Source organism: Schistocerca piceifrons, chromosome X (genome assembly GCF_021461385.2).
Source record: "Schistocerca piceifrons isolate TAMUIC-IGC-003096 chromosome X, iqSchPice1.1, whole genome shotgun sequence".
In the NCBI taxonomy this organism is placed as follows: Eukaryota; Metazoa; Arthropoda; class Insecta; order Orthoptera; family Acrididae; genus Schistocerca; species Schistocerca piceifrons.
The window spans coordinates 606,765,438-606,786,716 of record NC_060149.1 but is presented as its reverse complement, the minus strand read 5'-3'; positions in this window follow the sequence as shown (position 1 = coordinate 606,786,716).

Here is a 21,279-nt window from a genome sequence, read left to right as displayed (position 1 = left end):
GTGAAGGATTGGGAGGCGGTCACTACCAATGGGATCGAGGACGTCCATGGCAATATGGGCAAGGAGGTTGGGGGAAGCAAGGATGACATATGGAGTGGAGTTACTTTCAGGATTGGTTTGCTGTGGGACAGGAACAAGGTCACCGTGGAGGGTGGTAAGGAAGTTATACCACTGCCGAAGGCTGGCGGGGTCACGGCTGTGGATATTGAGGTTGCCAGCAATCACATAGGTTGAGAAGATATGGGAAATGAAGTCATAGGGGAGAGGAGCTGCGGGACGGACATAGATAGTAGCACAGGTGATGGTGAGGGTGGGAAAGAAGACGCTGAGGAGAAGGTGTTTGGTCAGGTCATTACGTAGGGGTTGTGACCGGACAGGGATATGCTTGATGTGGCCAATAGCAGGAAAGGGGGTTGTTGGTGCTGTGAAGAAGATAGGGTGAGGTGCGGACAACATAGTGCAGTTGTAGGAAGGTTTCATTAACCCTACCACCACTAAGCTCGGATCTGTGTTACATGGATGTCTAAGGGCGGCGGGGGGGGGGGGGGGGGGGGGCAAAACTGCCCTCATATTCTTTTCAATTTTTTACATTTTGTTTTGTTTGTTTGTTTTGTTTTGATTATTTAATGAACTAGGAATTTCTTTACTAGGTTGCAACACACTTTCCATAGTTATCAGGAACATTAAAACATATACAAAGACAATAAATAAAGTAATGAATATGAGAAATATTATTATATTTTTATCATGAAATTAACGCTTCCATATACATCAGACTTAAGAAATCATAAAAGAAATCATAAAAGAACGTACAATACCTGACTGTAAATAAGAAAACAGAAAATCAGTCAGAAATTACAATTGAGTTTTTGCTTCTTATTCACTTTCACCTTCAATTACACAACCTTTCCATATGATTGTTTTTGCAGAATGAGTGGAACACACATACTTGGAACAGTTGCAACAAACTATAGACACTTTTGTCATCTTGCTTTTTTTCCTTTTTAGAGTTTTTACTCTTCAAATAGATGTGACATCTTCCTCTTGAATAAAATTCAACAGATTGAACAGTTGCAGTAATGCTGGGCAGCGTTTTCCCTAGAATACTTTCCATTGGAGAGATGATAGGCTTTTGTAAGCCCATCATATTCTTTGCTCTCTCTTCTACAACTGGCTTAACGAGCTGTTGACCTACATCTACATCTACATCCATACTCCGCAAGCGACCTGACGGTGTGTGGCGGAGGGTACCTTGAGTACCTCTATCGGTTCTCCCTTCTATTCCAGTCTCGTATTGTTCGTGGAAAGATGGATTGTCGGTATGCCTCTGTGTGGGCTCTAATCTCTCTGATTTTATCCTCATGGTCTCTTCGCGAGATATACGTAGGAGGGAGCAATATACTGCTTGACTCTTCGGTGAAGGTATGTTCTCGAAACTTCAACAAAAGCCCGTACCGAGCTACGGAGCGTCTCTCCTGCAGAATCTTCCACTGGAGTTTATCTATCATCTCCGTAACGCTTTCGCGATTACTAAATGATCCTGTAACGAAGCGCGCTGCTCTCCGTTGGATCTTCTCTATATCTTCTATCAACCCTATCTGGTACGGATCCCACACTGCTGAGCAGTATTCAAGCAGTGGGCGAACAAGCGTACTGTAACCTACTTCCTTTGTTTTCGGATTGCATTTCCTTAGGATTCTTCCAATGAATCTCAGTCTGGCATCTGCTTTACCGACGATCAACATTATATGATCATTCCATTTTAAATCACTCCTAATGCGTACTCCCAGATAATTTATGGTATTAACTGCTTCCAGTTGCTGACCTGCTATTTTGTAGCTAAATGATAGAGGATCTATCTTTCTGTGTATTCGCAGCACATTGCACTTGTCTACATTGAGATTCAATTGCCATTCCCTGCACCATGCGTCAATTCGCTGCAGATCCTCCTGCATTTGAGTACAATTTTCCATTGTTACAACCTCTCGATACACCACAGCATCATCTGCAAAAAGCCTCAGTGAACTTCCGATGTCATCCACAAGGTCATTTATGTATATTGTGAATAGCAACGGTCCTATGACACTCCCCTGCAGCACACCTGAAATCACTCTTACTTCGGAAGACTTCTCTCCATTGAGAATGACATGCTGCGTCCTGTTATCTAGGAACTCCTCAATCCAATCACACAATTGGTCTGATAGTCCATATGCTCTTACTTTGTTCATTAAACGACTGTGGGGAACTGTATCGAACCTAATTCTAGCAGATAGAGCCTTCTTACATCATGCTTCTTCTTATTCCACTTTGAGTTGTTTATCATCAAAATTGTTCCAGTATTGAGACAGGCGATATCTATCAAGGTGAAAAAGAGAGATAATGGCCACCTTCTCGTCCTTCGTTTTACTGAATGATGTCGCGTCATTTGATCAATGTAGTAGTGATTGATGTTTGTCTTTTTTTTTCTCTGTCAACTCATCCACCTTATTATCATTGAGTTGTGTGGAAAGAAGTAAGAGATTCTTAGGAGGCTTCAGTTTCGAGATGTATGAAACCAAGGTAACTGGTGCGTTGTCTGTTTTCGGATCTGTGAATAACTTGGAAGAATATAGCTCTCGACCCTGCGTCTTCTTTAGCTGTTCTTGTGTTTTATGTTACTCTTCAATGTTCCCACCAAAGTTAACTTGCCATCACTGTAAAGCTTCTCGGCTAGGTCTATGGATGTATAATAATGATCTGTTGTTATATTTCTTCCACTTCCTGCCAGCTGATTCACTAGGCATCTAACAACTGCCTTTGCACTCTGTTTCTCAGTAGGTCGTTCATCCTTCACTGCATAGAACTCCATTTTTAGAACATACCAGGTGTGTGCATCTGATAACATCTTAATCAATATGCCATACTTCCCAGGCTTGTCTTTCATGAAGACCTTAAAGGGACATATTCCTCGAAATAGAGAGAGCATTTCATTTATCGTTATATCTGGGCTTGGTATGTAGTATTTCACAAATGTTTTGTCAATTTTGTCGAAAACATCACGAAGGGGGCAAAACTTATCCTGCTTTCGTCTTTCGGTTCTTGTTTCTTTGTCATCAAATCTAATCAGGGACAGAAGTTCTCCACATCGAATACGACTCATTGTAGCTATGTAGATATTCTGTCCCAGTACTTTCCTCCATTAGTTCTCAAGAAGCAGTCTAGTATCATTATTTGTGTCAATGTGTTTCAAAATACTAATGAAGGCGTACATTCCTTCTTTGGTTGTAAGTTTTACGTTCTTATTACGAGCTTCTTGGTTTGTATAGCCCACGGTAATCTTCATTATTTCTGGAGGTATAAACTTTCTGAAAGATTCTGACACGTTAGAGGTCAATCCTCCATGAGTCAAACCTTCACGAAAATTCACTATATTTTGTAATGGCCTGCATACTTGCTTTGGAGGCGCAGTAATACACTCATGCTCATAAATTAAGGATAATACTGATACATGGTGAAACAACGCTCTGGTGGGCGGTTTGCGGGTTTAAATCACGTCGGGGTATGACCATGCGGTGCATTTGACCCTGCAGTCGTTGCACGGTGGCGCTGGCAGCAGTCCATATATGCAGAGGTGTGTTGGTGCACGTCAGAGCACGGTGCAGCGAGTAAGTGTGCAGACGTTTTCAGACGTGCTAATAGTGATTGTGTGTTGAAAATGGCTCAAAGAACACACATTGATGACGTTATGAGGGGTAGAATACTAGGGCGACCGGAGGTTGGTCAAACACAGCAGGTCGTAGCACGGGCCCTCCTTGTGCCACAAAGTGTGATCTCAAGATTATGGCAACGATTCCAGCAGACAGGAAACATGTCCAGGCGCTACAGTACGGGACGTCCACAGTGTACAACACCACAAGAAGACCGATATCTCACCATCAGTGCCCGCAGATGGCCACGGAGTATTGCAGGTAGCCTTGCTCGGGACCTTATCGCAGCCACTGGAACAGCTGTCTCCAGACATACAGTCTACAGACGACTGAACAGACATGGTTTAGTCACCCAGAGACCTGCAAGGTGCATTCCACTGATCCCTGGTCACAGAAGAGCCGCCGGCCGAAGTGGCCGTGCGGTTAAAGGCGCTGCAGTCTGGAGCCGCAAGACCGCTACGGTCGCAGGTTCGAATCCTGCCTCGGGCATGGAAGTTTGTGATGTCCTTAGGTTAGTTAGGTTTAACTAGTTCTAAGTTCTAGGGGACTAATGACCTCAGCAGTTGAGTCCCATAGTGCTCAGAGCCACAGAAGAGCCAGTAAAGCATGGTGTCAAGAACACAATACATAGTCATTGGAACAGTGGTCCCAGGTTATGTTCACAGACGAGTCCAGGTATAGTCTGAACAGTGATTCTCGCCGGGTTTTCATCTGGTGTGAACCAGGACCCAGATACCAACCCCTTAATGACCTTGAAAGGGACCTGTATGGAGGTCGTGGTTTGATGTTATGGGGTGGTATTATGATTGATGTCCATACACCCATGCATGTCTTTGAGAGAGGGACAGTAACAGGTCACGTGTATCAGTACGTCATTTTGCACCAGTATGTCTGCCTTTTCAGGGGTGCACTGGGTCCCACCTTCCTCCTGATAGATGATAACGCATGGCCCCACCGAGCTGCCATCGTGGAGGAGTACCTTGAAACAGAAGATATCAGGCGAATGGAGTGGCCTGCCTGTTCTCCAGACCTAAACCCCGTCGAGCTCGTCTGGGATTCTCTCGGTCGACGTATCGCTGCACGTCTTCAAACCCCTACTACACTTTAGGAGCTCCGACAGGCACTGTTGCAAGAATGGGAGGCTATACCCCAGCAGCTGCTCGACCACCTGATCCAGAGTATGCCAACCCACTGTGTGGCCTGTGTACGTGTGCATGGTGATCGTATCCCATATTGATGTCGGGATACATGCGCAGGAAACAGTGGCGTTTTGTAGCACATGTGCTTTGGGACGGTTTTCTCAACTTATCACCAATACCGTGGACTTACAGATCTGTGTCGTGTGTGTTCCATATGTGCCTATGCTATTAGGCACATATGCACAGCCCGTGGCGGACTTATTACACGACAATAACATCCTTGTAATGAACTGGCCTGCACAGAGTCCTGACCTGACTCTTATAGAACATGTTTGGGATGTTTTACAACGCTGACTTCATGCCAGGCCTCACCGACCGACATCGATACCTCTCCTCGGTGCAGCACTCCGTGAAGAATGGACTGCAATTCCCCAATAAACCTTCCAGCATCTGGTTGAACGTATGCCTGCGAGAGTAGAAGCTGTCATCAAGGCTAAGGGTGGGCCAACACCATACTGAATTCCAGCATTACCGATGGAGAGCGCCACGAACTTGTAAGTTATTTTCAGCCAGGTATCCGAATACTTTTGATCACATAGTGTATTAGTACATAAGATGTTAAAACATTATCAAAAATAAGGGAAGTAGTCATTTGTGTTAAAATACAATAAACATACTAACAAAACAGCGGAAGAAGCAGTTAATCTATTAACACTGGTGTGACAGGCAAACACATCGTTCTTACAATAATTTGTCAATAAACGAATAAACAAGATGGTGGTGATTATATGTAAATAGATTTTACATAAAGAAATTGTGTATAGGGATAACGGATAACCAAAACACCAGTGATTACAAGCACATCAATAACAAGTTCATAGATACACGACCCATAATAACATAAATATCTTTGAGTAAATAACTGGCCGTCAACCTTTAATTTTTACGACTGTCAGATAGTAAAAAAAGGTATTATACATGCAACAGCAAATAATCGAACAACGTTAAGACGTTCCTGAAAACAACGTTACAACCAAAAACCAAACAACAATAATGGTTTATTCAAAGTTGACATATATCCATCCACAATGTCAGGACGCGAGTACAACATCAAATGTAAAAAAAACCCTTATAAATTATATATTACGTAAATTATGCATAAATGATATTTTTTGAAGATCTGCTGATGAAAGCAATAAAGCGAAAATAAGCTTATATACTAAAATAGCATATGAAGCAGCGTACTGTTATCCATTTGTCTGCATGATTAATTTATTGGCTTTCGTAACGTACGCATACAGCCATTTCAACACTGTAAATGTTATACTACACTTTGTTTTGACGATTCGGAGTCAAGCCTAAGGCTAAACGGGCGATTTTTAACACAACAACTTTACGAAAATTACCGCAATGTTTTCTTATCGCAGATTCCGGGCTCTACCATACGATAGGTAACGCGGCGTTTTATATGATAAATGACGCAGGTTTGTGAGCACGCCTGCTACACGATGTATTGTTAACGTAGTTTCCTTTGTAGCACGGTTCATTATGGATCGACTGGTGTCAAGCTCGTGTCTCGAGAATTGTGAAGTACGACAGAACCGAGCATCACATCAAAATCGACTATTTCGGTATTAGTTGTCAGACGATGGAAACAGAAAAAAACAGAGAAAGTGATGCAGACATCCGATATTTGTAGATCGGCCTCGCAAAGCTGAAGGAAGGCTATCAGTTGCATCATTAAGGCACGTGTTATACAGGGTGAGTCAGGAGGAAAGCTACATGCTTTGACGGGTGATACTACTGGTGATTCTGAACAAAAAGCTTCTAATAAACATATGTCCTTTTCTTAACTGTCTCCGGGTAAACCAGTGAAAACAGTTTGGAACGGGAAAGTTGCAGGTGACGGTAAATTAAGATACTGTTATGCTATGGTTTGTTTAATTGTGTACGTTTCCTCATAGAAGATGTTCAAAAAGTCCACCGTCAATTTCAATGAATGTTGCTGCTCTTGTATACAGGTGTTGTGTCGCCGATCGGAGCTCAGTTTTGCATTCCTCTACCTGGGCACAAGCATGTAAGATACGGGCGAGAAGTTCCTGTCTTGTGTCCACTCTGCGCTTGTAGACGTCGCTCTTCAGCCACTCCCACAAACCGTGATCCAGTGAGGTAAGACCGGGTGACCGCGGTGGCCAAGCAATGACTTCACAGCGATCGATCCAACGACCAGGATACATTGTGTTAACATACTGTGTCACTGGCCGTACGGAATGTCTAAGAGCTCCGTCATGCTGAAAGTACATACCAGCTCGTGTTGCGAAAGGGGTATCCTCCACGTATTCTGGTAACACATTTTGAAGTAACTCAAGATACCGTGTCCCTGTAAGTCGGTTATCTAAAACAACTGGACCGATTTGTTGGTCATCAATAATACAGCCACCACACGTTGACTGAGAAACGTCGTTGAACCCTCGTGTTCACAGTAGCGTGCACATTTTCATTTGCCCATACATGAAAGTTGCTCGTGTTGTTGACTCATCAGTGAACAGAATACGTGGAATTAATCGCTCATTGGCAATTATCCATTGACAGAATTCTTGCCGGGCGGCAGCATCTGCTTCATGCAGATGTTGTACACTCTGCCGACGGAAGGGATACTGACCGTGCTCGTGTACCGTGCGTATCACTCGTGTTTGTGGAATACCAAGTTGGGCAGCAATTCTTCTAGAGCTAGTAGTAGGGTTGCGCTCCACTACTTGAAGAATGTCTCAGCTTCATGAAGAGTTTGTTGTACGGGACGTTCAGAGACAACGTTTACGCTGGGAAGCGTACCACGCTCACGCAATCCGTGAAACACCCTGCTAAACACCCTGCTATCTGGCACTCTGCGATTCGGGAATCGTTGTTGGTATTCTCGCACAGCAGCTCTGCAATTCCTATTGGACATACCATAGGCAAACACCATGTCAGCATACTCTGCATGTGTGAAGATCCGTGGCGTTTTCACTACACAAAACTGTATTCCTTGTTCGCGTAACAACACTGTAGTACCGTGCACTACGACGAGCACTTTCGGATTGAGACTTGAGGCAAACAACTGCACCATGTGCAAGTGAACTGCATACTGACACGGTTAGTAAGGACGACGCTACACGTTTCCCGTTCCTAGTTGTATTCATTGGTTTACCTGGAAACGGTTAAGAAAAGGACATATGTTTATCAGGAGTTTTTTGTTCAGAATCACCACTAGTATCACCCCTCAAAGCATGTACCTTTCCTCCTGACTCACCCTGTATGTAATAATAATCGTAATAATAATAAACATTTGGTCATACTAGCTGTACTGCCATTTATTGTACAAATTACAAGAAAATTTAACATATCTACCAAAAAATATGAGATACCCACAGTACAATTCAATTCAGTAATTACGAGGGTTGGGTTGTTTGTGGGAACAGACCAAACTGCGAGGTCATCGGTCTCGTCGGATCAGGGAAGGACGGGGAAGGAAGTCGGCCGTGCCCTTTCAGAGGAACCATCCCGGCATTTGCCCGTTGCCATTTAGGGAAATCACGGAAAACCTAAATCAGGATGGCCGGGCGCGGGATTGAACCGTCGTCCTCCCAAATGCGAGTCCAGTGTGCTAACCACTGCGCCACCTCGCTCGGTCAGTAATTACGACACATCGAAATATGTCACTGAAGAATCTCCAGATTTGACTGTTTCATTTGAAAATGGATGAGTAGGTGGGGCTGTGGACTGCACATAAGTTATTTGACTAGATTCGTCACGAGAAGGCAAATTTAGGTTATGACATTGTGAGTTAGGATGATGATCATACGTTTCTAATAGCTGAAAAATTTGAAAATCTAATTTATCATGTGTGTTTAGGTCTGCAAATGTTGGAAATAATGATGGCATCAACATTTTATCTGAATTGCATGATTCAGATCTGTGAGAGGTACTTTGTTCAAGAATCCGTCACAGGTCTTTTTCGAATCTGTCAACTTTTCTCCTTTTTGCTTTGTTTGCTGACTGTGCATGGACAACTGTAGCTTCTTCTGTAGTGTCACTGGCAGGTGGAATTTCATGTAGTTGGAGTCTGTTTCCCTGTTGGGGAGTCAGTTCCTTGTAGAGTGTTTCCTACGTTTTACCACACGTACTGAAAGGGAAATTATTCTTTCCAGTAATGCAGGTGCAAAACATACACAGCTTTGCTGTACTGATTTGTGACGAGAAATCCAGAAATTTGCCTTCGATGTTCCACTGCTTTTTGGTGGAAGCTTATTTCTTTATTTAATATATATATATATATATATATATATATATATATATATATATCTTAGACATTGTAGAGCTATCGGAGGGTGCATTTTTCATGGATTTTACGTTTACGTCCTTCGGATTCCTCGAATTCTTCTGCACATACTTTTCTGAAGTGGAATATTCTTCGTTAATTTAATTACACAATTAGACACTGATAACGTGAAAGTACACAATATTATACAATATTATGAATAACATGTAATTTTACTAACGTATCAAACGCCAACTAATTACATTGACACAACACAGCTTGTCGGTACAACAAAACTGCTGCTGCTAGTGTTAGTATATAATGGAGGTCTGAAAAGTAAAACGGTTATACGAAATACTGTTTATAATTGTTGATGCCCTTTTCTTTTCAGATGCTTAGCCACTGGATGTTCCTTTCGATCTTTGTATCTTACTGGACGTCAGACAATAGCAGACATTGTTAGGGTCACTTGTGAAACAATTTGGGAAGAATTATGGCTGGAATATTATGAAAACCCCAAAAACCGAATATTGCAGAGATATAACTGCTCAGTTTCAATTAAGGTCAAATTTCCCCACTTCATGGGAGCAATAGACGGTAAACACACTGAAATAATTCAGCCATTCCACAGTGTCAGTGCCTTTCTTAATTACAAAAGGACATCTCTATAGCACTAATGGCTGTGGTGGATGCTGATTGTTGCTTCACGTACACTGATGTGTGGTGCATGTATGGCTGAAGAGGTGCGTTCCGGCACCTAAAATTTAAAAAATTTAGCAATTAAGCACTAGCGCTAAATGTCTACGGCTGGACTTGTTTGTGGTAACGGTAGTTTTGTTTAGCGGATGCTGCATAGAGATGATTAAACATCAGAGAACAACGTTAGGTAATTGAATTCTATCACTTTCACATAATCTGAAAAATGTAAGCAGCACACGCAACTTGCCGGCTACCGCAACGCATAAAGGCGTGAGCGGGCTGCTCGACCTCAACCCGTTAACAATGCTACTCGCTGATTTGTCGGGGCTGTCGCACAAGTCCATCACGAGTATCAACATACCTACAGTCTTTCCAGAGTTTAGCCTTCATATATAGTCAGAAAAGGCGCTGAGGGAGACAGTACTTCATAACAGTTCAGCCAATTTGCAGCAAATATTTATAAATCATATACACAAAGCTTCCTAGTGAATCAATGTATCTATCTATTACTGGAAATTGTACCAAAATCGCTATAGTAGTCCCTGAGATTAGCCTTCATCTACTGGCAGGAAAAGGCGGCAGGAAACGGTAATTCACATGTATGGAAAGAGAATCTCTACGTATACGTATAGCATAGCTCCTGGTAATAAAAATTTCGTGTGGCTCAATGTCCTGGTGCAAGTCTTTCAATTAGACGTCACTTCGGCCACTTGCATCTCCCTAGCCAGTTATCCAGACAGGCAAAGGCGACCTAGAGTTTAACGTGGAATCCGAAACACGCTTCGTTTCTGGCGAATCTCCACATAATGGACAGGTGATTGCTAGGTTAAAAATAGAGGTAAAAATCTGCAATCTGATTGGTATGCCACCCGCGACTCCTCGGCTATTAACCCTGGGCTTTACTGTTTTTTTTTTTTTTTTTTTTTTTTTTTGCGCTGTTCCCTCTTTTTCTTAATTGCCTAGATATCTGCTGACGTAACTAAGTTAAATCTTTTTCTTTTTAGTCAAAGCTACCCTAACTGCCACCTACACTTTACATTCTAACAAAAAAAAATAAAAAGAACTATCTCTCTTCAGGCGTTGCCCTTAATTTTCGCAAAAATTCTCCCAAGGAGATGGGCTCCACGGTTCTTCAATTTCTTTATTTATTTTTTAAATTTGTTTTTTAAATGATTGTACTTAGTAAATGTGTACAAACAAAAATTCTATAAAACATAATGTTACAAAAGAAAATGTTATTCAAACGATGGACAAAAATAACATTTGCGTACTAGTTGTGCAACTTCAGCAAAAAGAGCATTTCTTCAAAAAATGGTGCATCTGAATCTTTCTTGCACATTGCCCTTGTCGTTTTCTACCTCCAACAATGCAGTGTAAAAATATCTACAACAGACTCATTCTGCTTTGCTAATGCCCCATCGAATGCATCTTTCTATGAATCAGCCAATCTCTTTCCTTCCTCACAATTCAGGAGTTTTTGTCTTCAATGTGGCGCTGTGCAGAACGTCTAACTGAACATGGCACTCCCCAAGTAAGCGGGGAGTTAACGAAAACACTGTATAAGTAATTTTCCAAGAATAAACGATACCTTGGGTGCCTTGGTGGGCGTTGTGAGTGGTTTGCAGGTACCATCAGTAATAAAGCTGCACTGTCTTTGAAAGTAATAGTTGTCTAGACACAGGAGGGTCCGAGATTCAAACACGTTAGGTGTCACACGGAGGAAGCAAGTGGAGATCTGTGTCAATTGCCAAACGCCGGAGGACGACACTCATGTGAAGCAATGATCAGCGGTGTCCAGGAGGCGACAGTCAGGCCAAAGGGGGGAGGAGTCCGTTAATCTGATAGCGTGGAGCCGCTGTCTCGTCTCTTTTTTTTCATTCTTTTTGTATTGTTTGTGGCTTGGCTTGATTCCACATCACGCGCACACGCGCACGGTGATAGGCAGAAACTGGTGGTGTATCGTATTCCACAATCGTGGCCAATGCACAGTTGGGTGCTTGTTTCTACTACGTTACAAGGAATCGTGTGCAAAAGGGCGGTGTAAAAATCCTTTGCCGTCGGCGGGCGTGTTGCGGGGAGACCCGAAATCATATAGCTGTATTGGAGAACGAATGTCGATACATGGGGAGGTATGCCGCGACATGCGCCACCGACACCGGCGGCACGTGCGAGACCAGCATCAGAACCTCCAAGAACCTTTAATAAGTGACCTGGCAGGGGCCATGTTGACTGATACATCGTTTGCACATATATGTCTTATATCTTGCACATATATGTCTTATAGAGGGCAGCTGACCCTGCCCGTACGTCAACCAGTCCCAGACCACAGCGACACGTGGTAAAAATCGAGAGTCTGCCGATGCCACTCAGTTGTGTCCTTGATAAACTGTACGAGTGACTTGCGCATTGCCCAATTGGCACATAGCGGCACCACGTCAAAGTTGAGGGATATCGGGAGCGACATTGTTCACAGCAGGCCCACATTGTGGCGACATGCCAGTGATAGTCCGGGTCTTGGAAGTGAGTTAAATTCATCTTCCAAAAGCTGTTAATATGCCAGACTTATTGGGATGGACATGTATCATGCAGATATAGACACTGTCATCAGAGAAGGCCAGAGGCCACCGTTAGGCGGCCATCACTCCCTGTATAAGACCCTGAGAGACTTATATGCGATCCAATCGGCTCGCCAAATAATTGACAAGATGCGTGTGTCCAGAGCTGTCACTGTGTATCTTTCTCGCGTGTCGCACAAGTGAAGATCGTCAATCACTATACACAGTTCTGGACAAGGAGTGTAGTGCCGGATTTGGTCCTTAGGATGAAGGACGCAATTAAAATCGCCGTCGAAGACGTGTTCGTACCATCGTAGGAAAAGGGGCGATGTCAGCAGAGTAGAACCCAGCACAGCGACGACCATCTGTGGTGCCCGACGCTGCATAAACATTAGTGAATCAGGTGTCGAGTGCCGTGAGCGCTAATCCTCTAGAGGAGGGGAGATACGTGATGTCGGTGGCTTCGATAACATCACACATGAAATTCTCCATGTCTGTGTCCGCGAGACCGCCAGGCTTCACATACTTAGCATAACCATAAAAGTGCAGGAGTCCGTTCGTTCGCACTTCTTGCAGGAATGAGAAGTCGATTTCGCGGTCTGTATTTTTTCTGCTGGCCGCTGTGACCGATCGGTTCTAGGCGCTTCAGTCCGGAACCGCGCTGCTGCTACGGTCGCAGGTTCGAATCCTGCCTCGGGCATGGCTGTTTGTGACGTCCTTGGGTTAGTTGGGTTTAAGTAGTTAAGTCTAGGGGACTGATTACCTCACATGTTAAGTCCCATAGTGCTTAGAGCCATTTGATTTTTTTGTATTTTTTCTCTCAGGAGTTGGATCTTGGCATGGGAGCTAACCATGTTGACAGTCATCGCGACCTAGCAGAAAGTCTGGCGGCGCCGTTGTTGGCCAGGGCTATGCACGGTGATGGTGGAAGGAAGCGAGTGACGCCAGACCTTACCGACCGCGGCACTCCCGGTGTTGTTCAGATTGTATGTTCCAGCTGCACAGAAGTCTGTTCACGTTACATAAGGTTGTAGTGGTTGATAGGAAGGGACCGAGTGGCATCGCAGTCTGCGGTGGACCCTTCCTGCTGATAACTGTTCGTTACAGAGGACTGGCAGACGGACGCCGCCATCTGTACCACAGGGATATTGTCGGTGGTAGTGATGTGAGCTTCGTGCTGGTGTCTTGCGGGATCAGTTCTTTCTCCAGCGGTGCCTTCCGCGTTGGACGATGGCATTTACTCACGCCTCGTTGGCACAAAGGCTTCGATTGGTACGATAAATTAATCGATTGCCACCCTGCTGTCAGCGGTGCCTGCTGTGTTCGGTCGTATCGATGGCTTCTTATGGAGTTCTGTCACGTGCCAGACTGACCGATCGCCCAGGCGTCGGTCCGTGAATGGCTGTTCCGGTACACAAACGTTCTGTCATGCCTGGACAGGCGGAGAGCACTACCGCGCAAATCATCGGGGGTATCATCGGCGTCGGTAGAGGTAGCACGTCCTGCGGTGGAAGTTGTGTGATCTGGCACTGGACACACTCGGACGAAGGTGACTTTCCTTGCCGCATCAGGAACACCTTTTAGGCTGGCCGACATAAATGACTATGGTCCGGCAGCCTGCTATCTGGCTATATGATAATACGTGTCGTCGCGCGACCGCTACCGTCGCAGGTTCGAATTCTGCCTCGGGCATGGATGTGTGTGATGTCCTTAGGTTTGTTAGGTTTAAGTAGTTCTAAGTTCTAGGAGACTGATGACCTCCGCTGTTAAGTCCTATAGTGCTCAGAGCCATTTGAACCAATTTGAATACGTGTCGTTGGAGATGAATGCTCAATTGCCGTAGCCCGTTAAGGACAGAATCAGTCTTAAATTGGGTTCATTTTCTGCCACATGTTCTTGTACCGTGCTGTATGGGCGGAGCGCCGCCACTATGTCTGCCAGCGGGAGTTCGAAGGGTAATTCGAATATACGTATAACTGCAGTCACCGTCCAGCATGGTTAACCTTGACGTTGCCAATATTTCCGTCTGCGTGGCAGAAGCGGAGTCCCTGCTTCATCTCTCTAAGAACCTTGTCAAATGTAGTATCGTTAATAAGTTTCACATTGACTACTTACCATCGAAAAGTAATTGCCAACGATGTCGGCAACCGGAATCTTGGCCTCCTCCTTTCAAAACTGCTCGACATCGAGTTCTTTTAGCCTGGGAAAGTCGTTTCGAAAAGCGAATTTCAGTCTTGATTTCCCGTATTGATTCACCATTATTTTGTCGCGCTACGGCGTCGGTCCGAGGAAGTAAACAAAGCGAACGCGCTCGCGCTGGTGGCTGAAACACACAGAATGTCCGTTCCGCCCTGCTGCTAGGGACGGACTGGTTAGATCACCAAACACATCTCCGATCCTGCTCTGGGAATACGAGACCTACAGGTCAACATGGAATCCGAACCACGTTTTGCTTCTGGCGGATGTCGAGATCAGTAAATGCTAAATTAAAATACACTGAAGAAACCTTGCTCCGGGCGGTATTCGATCCGGCGACCTTTCGAATTTCAGGAACGCCACGGACTAACAGGCCCGACACGTATTCTGCTCAAAGTTCCCTGGTGTCTGGAGTTGCTACGACTGTACGCTAGATGGCAATGCAATGATTTTCACAGCGCGGAAAGTCTTCAAACATAGTTCAGCCAATTTCTACGAAATACTTATAAATTGTACACACGAACTTTCCTCTTGAATAACTCTGTCTATTATTCAAAAGTGGATCAAAATCCGTACAGTAGTACATACAAGCAGGAGCGATATGGGAACTTCTAGACAAAAAGAAGAAGAAGATGTGTGCTGCACTCACCTTATCTTCAGCTGATACAGAAGGTAAGTTGATATGAACAGCACGATTAAAAATCCTCTCCCAAGGTGGCTTCCGCCAGCTCCCCCTCCCTGATGATGTCCTCCCCCCTCCATCTACCCCTCCTATCAACTTTGATCCCCCCCCCACTTCCTGTGTCCTTTCCTTTAGGCACCCTCCCTCCCTTCTCTCTCCTTTCCCCCCATCCTCCACCCCTCCCCCTTCCTCCCTCCCCCCTATCTCCCCTGCACGTGCCATCTCTGTTCTCCCCTCCCCCTCCCCCCCCCCCTCCTCTCTTGGCAGGTCCCCGGACCCGCACACGCTACGTGGACTTTCGCGCGCCGGAGATCATTGTCATTAGTGTCTCGTGTGTGTGCCTTCGTTTGTGTTTAGTGTTTGTTCGCCGTCACGCTACCACTGTTCACGTGTACCGTCGCCATCATCCATGTTATGTGCACAGTGTCAACTAGTGGTAGTAGTGTTAGTGATGTTTCTCGTCCAGCGTGAACGGCTCCATGTTTTTTGTTTTTTAAGTGTCTACATTTTTTGCCCACCGTTTTGATTGTATTCTCTGTGGCACCTCTATGTATTACTTATTGTAAAACTCAAGGCTGAAGAGCGTCGTACTCTGCTGCTGACAGCCCGCCTTACGTAAGGTGATCAAAATCACAATAAAGAAAAAAAAACGATTAAAAATGACCAAGCTAAGGAGCCATATAGTGTCAATAAAGGGTTGCTGAAAGGAAAGACACATGGCCAACCTCTACCACTAACATCGCCAAATCCAAATCCAATAAGTAACATGCTGCCCCGTCAAAATACAGGATAAAGATCAAGAAAAAGAAGGAGAAGAAGAATATTATGAAATTAAAAGTATAACATTACCTGTGCAATAAAGAGAAAACAATAACGGAATTACTCCGTTCGAAGGTGAACACCTAAGTACATTTGTGGAATCAAAATCTGCTGCTATTTAACCTTTAAGTGCCGTGTTGCTCCATCCTGTGCGTTTTAAAATTTTTGGATCCTCCTTGGCATGTTATCCAAAAGGTTGCTTTCCTACTCAATCCTGTCCCCATTTCTGATGGCGCCTTTCCTGGGGTCATCCAGTCTGTGAGGAGATTCCTGTGAAGACGCAATGCAGTTTCATTTGATTCCAATCATGGCCTGGTTCATCTCAGTAGATATCGCAGGCAATTCCATTGGTGTTCGCTAGGTCAGCGCGATGTGCTCGTGCATTATCGTCTTGAGAAACGACGTTGTGTAACTGTTTGCCGTAGGATTGTTAAATAGGCTGGAGACTGCGCAGTCCTCAAAGTACCGTCGATAGCGATGAGAGACATCTGACATTTGTACGTGATATCCGCCCAAAACAAGACTGATCCACTGCCCTTCTCAACCCCTGGGACTGCTTGTCTGAGGCGTGAACTGGTATCTGGTTACTCTACTAGGAGGATCACTAGGAGTCGGACAAATGCTAAGCTCATTGGGCAAGAGAAACCAACGCCGTTCAGGCAACTTCCATTGCAGGTCTTCACTTGTTCTGCTTCTTCGGGCAGCGTTGTAGTGGGTGGTTTGTGCTGCTGAATGTAATGGACCCCTAGAGGCAAAATTAAATGCTTGGAGACAGTTATGTACTGTCTTAGTCGATACACCCTCACCCCCACCCTCTTCAGCTTCTTCCAAAGAAACACACTCAGTTGTGTTGCATCATGCTTGGGGAACGTGTGAGGTAACGGCCTTCAGCTGGAATTGTTTTCCGCGGGTGATCACTACGAGACAAACGGTCCAGCCACATTAATGTGATCACCGTTTATGTTCGACGTCAATGTGTAACAACCACTCATAGACAGCCGGTGGCAGCACTAGCATTTTAGGGTATATGAAGTGTGTCGGGTGAGGGGAGGGGGGGGGGGTTCGCTAAACAATACAGTCGTTGTCGTAGTGATGAAACGGAGCGGTGTATCTGATGTCCAAAAAGGCATGATGACTGGCTTCCGAAACGGCTAAGTTTGTGAACTGTTCTCATGCCGCCGTGGATAAAGTATACCGTGCATGACAAAATGGTGCTATCCAGAACAGGCGCTGAAGCAACTGTGGTGCACCACGGGCCATAGATGACAGGGATGAACTGTGGCTGCAAATGTGTGTACGGGAGAGCAGCAACTGACCGCACACATGAATCAGGGGGCTACCAACTGTGTCTCTTCAACGACCGTTCAGCGAAAGTTGCTGCGTATGGGTCTTCTCAGCAGGTGCACGGTTCATGCACCCATGATGACTGCTGTTCATCGGAGACGAAGGCTGGAATTTGCACGCCAGTACCTCAACTTGTCGTCCAATGAATGGCTACAGCTGGCGTTTCACACGAATCACCTTTAAGGTCCATCGGACAGAAAGCGGTTGGCGTGTACAGGGTCAAAAATCTGGAAGAAAGCGGCCCAGGATGACGAAGGGTCTTACGGTGTGGGAAATATTTCCGTGGCATTCCCTGTATGATCTCGTCGTTCTAGATGGCAAAATGAATCAACACAAGTATGTCTCTATGTTTTCAGTATGTTTTTCCTCGGCACTATGGCATCTACCAGCAAGACAATGCAACGTGTCACACAGCTGGCAATGTACGTGCGTGGTGTCAATAGCATCAGGAAGAGTTTATCGTACTCCGCTAGCCAACAAGCTCCCCGGATTTAAACCCAATCGAGAATCTGCGGGACCACCTCGATCGGGCTGTTGGCGCCACGGATACTAAACCGAGAAACCTAGCACTGCTGGCTACGGCACTGGAGTCGACATGGCTCCGCATCCCAGTCAGTACCTTCGAGAACCGCACTGTCGTTCTTCCTGTACGTCTCGCAGTAGTCCACGCTGCATAAGGTGGTTATTCAAGCTTTCGCTGGGTGGTGTCTTTAATGAGACTGGACAGTGTATCTTCAATGATTTGTGCCATCACACGACTGCAGTTGAATGTTCGCTTGTAGTCGTTGTGGTTTACGCCAATTCGCGGGAAGCTTCCCAGGCTGGCCACCTTTATTCGCATAAAGTGAGAATTCGCGCACAGTCTGTGTGTGAAAGCAGCTTTGCCCCGTTCACGATTGGAAACTCAGCGTGATCCATTTACTGCGGAGCGAAGGTCTGATTAACTTTAACTTCCTTTGGAAATATGGCTGAATGCAACATTTTCCTATGATCAGACTAGTGCTACGAAGAAATTTCTGATAAGAGAAAGCTATGGAAGTCATGAGGGTGGTGTCAACCTTTATTTGAGCAGTTCAATTTACGAAGTAATATTGAAAGTCTACATTTTAAAGTAGGTGAATGGTCAGACAAATAGTGAACATTTAGCTAAATGAAAACACTAAAGAAGATGTGGCGATGAGTAGTGATATGCTACAGAGCGACACAACCGAAGTGTCCGTAGCTCGTGGTCTTGCGGTAGCGTTCTCGCTTCCCGCGCCCTGGTTCACGGGTTCGATTCCCGGCGGGTCAGGGATTTTCTCTGCCTCGTGATGACTGGGTGTTGTGTGATGTCCTTAGGTTAGTTAGGTTTAAGTAGTTCTAAGTTCTAGGGGACTGATGACCATAGATGTTAAGTCCCATAGTGCTCAGAGCCATTTTTTGAACAACATGATGCAGACTGCAGTGTTTATCTAATATGGTAAATAACATTTCGCGAAAGACTTTTAGTGGTACTTGTAATGAAGAGCACGACTACGCTGGTACGAGGTCAATGACGGAAGGAATGTGTGTAAGGGGCAGTCAAATAAAAAGGAGGCGAATGCAAAAAAGAGGCACACCAGCATTTTCCCAAGGTTTTTTTTCTGGTAAGTTGCAGAAATTTCGCTGGGAAGTCCTTGTACGTTCTCCGTTAAGTACCGATCTCTCCCCATGCGATTTCTGTACTTTTGGAGCCGTGAAGAGAAATGTCCGTGGCCGTCGATTTACTTTGGACGAAGACGTGCACGCGTGGGTACACTCAGGGTTCCGCACACAACCCCAAACATTTTTCCATGAAGGCACTGACCGTCTTGTGTCACAGTGGGATAAATATGATGGTGATTACTTTTGAAATAATAAACACTTTGCATACTTTCGGCATCTGTTTCCGTTTTATTTGACTACCAGTTATAGTAGCAGCTCTTCTGTTTCCAATGAAGCATTAGAAACCAAGACAATCAAGGATGGGACCCTAAGGAGAATGGCACTGCCAATTACACTTTTGCCTGCACAGTGCGAAATTAATGTTGGGACCGGCTATTAACTGTGGGCATTGGACCCAACTGCCGACTCTCTCTACAGTCTGCCTTGATAAACATCTATCAAATGCAGTTGATTAGCGGAATGCGTCAAAAGGAATGACCAAAGCCATTCAAAACAAGTCCCCGGTATTAATTGATATCGATATCATAATAATGTGATAGATGTGAGGGTATCACTACACGACAGTTATACAGTACCCCGAACTGCACTCAGAAATACGCTGAATCCGAGCAGAACCAAAGAAGTATCAGAGGTCTCCCGCTACACAGCCTCTTACCTTCTAGATCAACATAGGTTCCCTGTCGCAACGTAGTACAGGAATATACTGAAGAAAAAATAATCGCAACACCAAAAACTAAGAAATGTAGAGTAATGAACTTTCGGGAATACATTTGTCTGGGTAACAAACTTAAGTTATTAACATTGAAACATGACAGGTTAATGTAAGTGTGAGATAAATCATTGAAAATGTGAAATGCTGGTACATTAACAATCGGTGTAACCGTCTGAATGGTAAATGCAAGTACGCAGACGTGCATGCATTGTGTTGTACAGTAGCCGGATGTCAGTTTGTGGGATGGAGTTCCATACCTGTTGCATTTGATCGGTCAATACAGGGACGGTTAATGCTGGTTGTGGATAAAGCTGGAGTTGTCGTGCGATGATGTCCCATATGTGCTCGACTGGAGACGGAGATGGTGATCGAGTGGGCCAAGGCAACATATCGACACTCTGTAGAGCATTTTGGGTTACAGCAGTGGTAAGTGGGAGAGCGTTGGAATGCTGTTCCTGAATGACAGTACAACAGGTTGAATCAGCGGATTAATGTACAAATTTACAATCTGGGTACGTTGGACAATCACGGGAGTGGTCCTATTGTCACACGAAACTGCACCACAGACAATAACTCCAGGTATAGGTCCAGTGTGTCTACCACCCAGATAGCTTGTTTGCACGCCCTCAACCGGCCTCCTTCTAACCAACACACAGCCATCACTGTCACCGAGGCACACCCAGTTTTCATCAGGAACAGACCTTCACCCTGCCCTCCGACTGGGTGCTTATGCTGTCCTTATTATTTGATCATCGTCATCATTCGTTATTACCCTGCCCTCCAACAAGCTCTCACTTAACACTTCTGAAGTCGCAAACGGTAGTGCTTTGGTGTCAGAGGAATGGACGCTACAGGGCGTCCGTCTCGGAGCTGTTCTTGAAGTAATCGATTTGTAACAGTTCATTGTGTCACTGTGGTGCCAAATACTGCTGAAATTGCTGCTGGAAATGAGAAGCGATGCGCCAGACCCATACGCTGAACATGACGGTCGTCTTTCCCGGTAGTGCTACATGGCCGTCCGAAGCCCGATCACCTAGCGACCCTACAGTCCAGTGACGACCTCTGCCAGAGTCGTGTAGAGTGGCTCCATTCTTACCAAATCTTCGTGCAGTACCGCAGAAGGAACATCGAGCTTCTCGTGGCATCATTACACGACGTCTTTCGAACTCAGTCGGCTGCTGATAAAGGCGTATTTGTTGCTTTAAAGACATTGTTGACTAACAGCAACTCACCATGTCCTGTCTTAAAGGCAACTGACGCTCACGATCGTTACAGCGTGGATTTAAAGCAAACATGATTTGCATCTTGAAAGTGGTGCTACTAGCGCCACTCTTACGCGACTGGTACGAAATTTGATTAGACATCATCGTTCAGATGTGAAAACACGCTACCAACTTCCGTTTATGTCGCACAACTGTTCGGTGATGTGACTTCAGTATAGGTTATCTCTGGGGCTTCTTAGTTAAT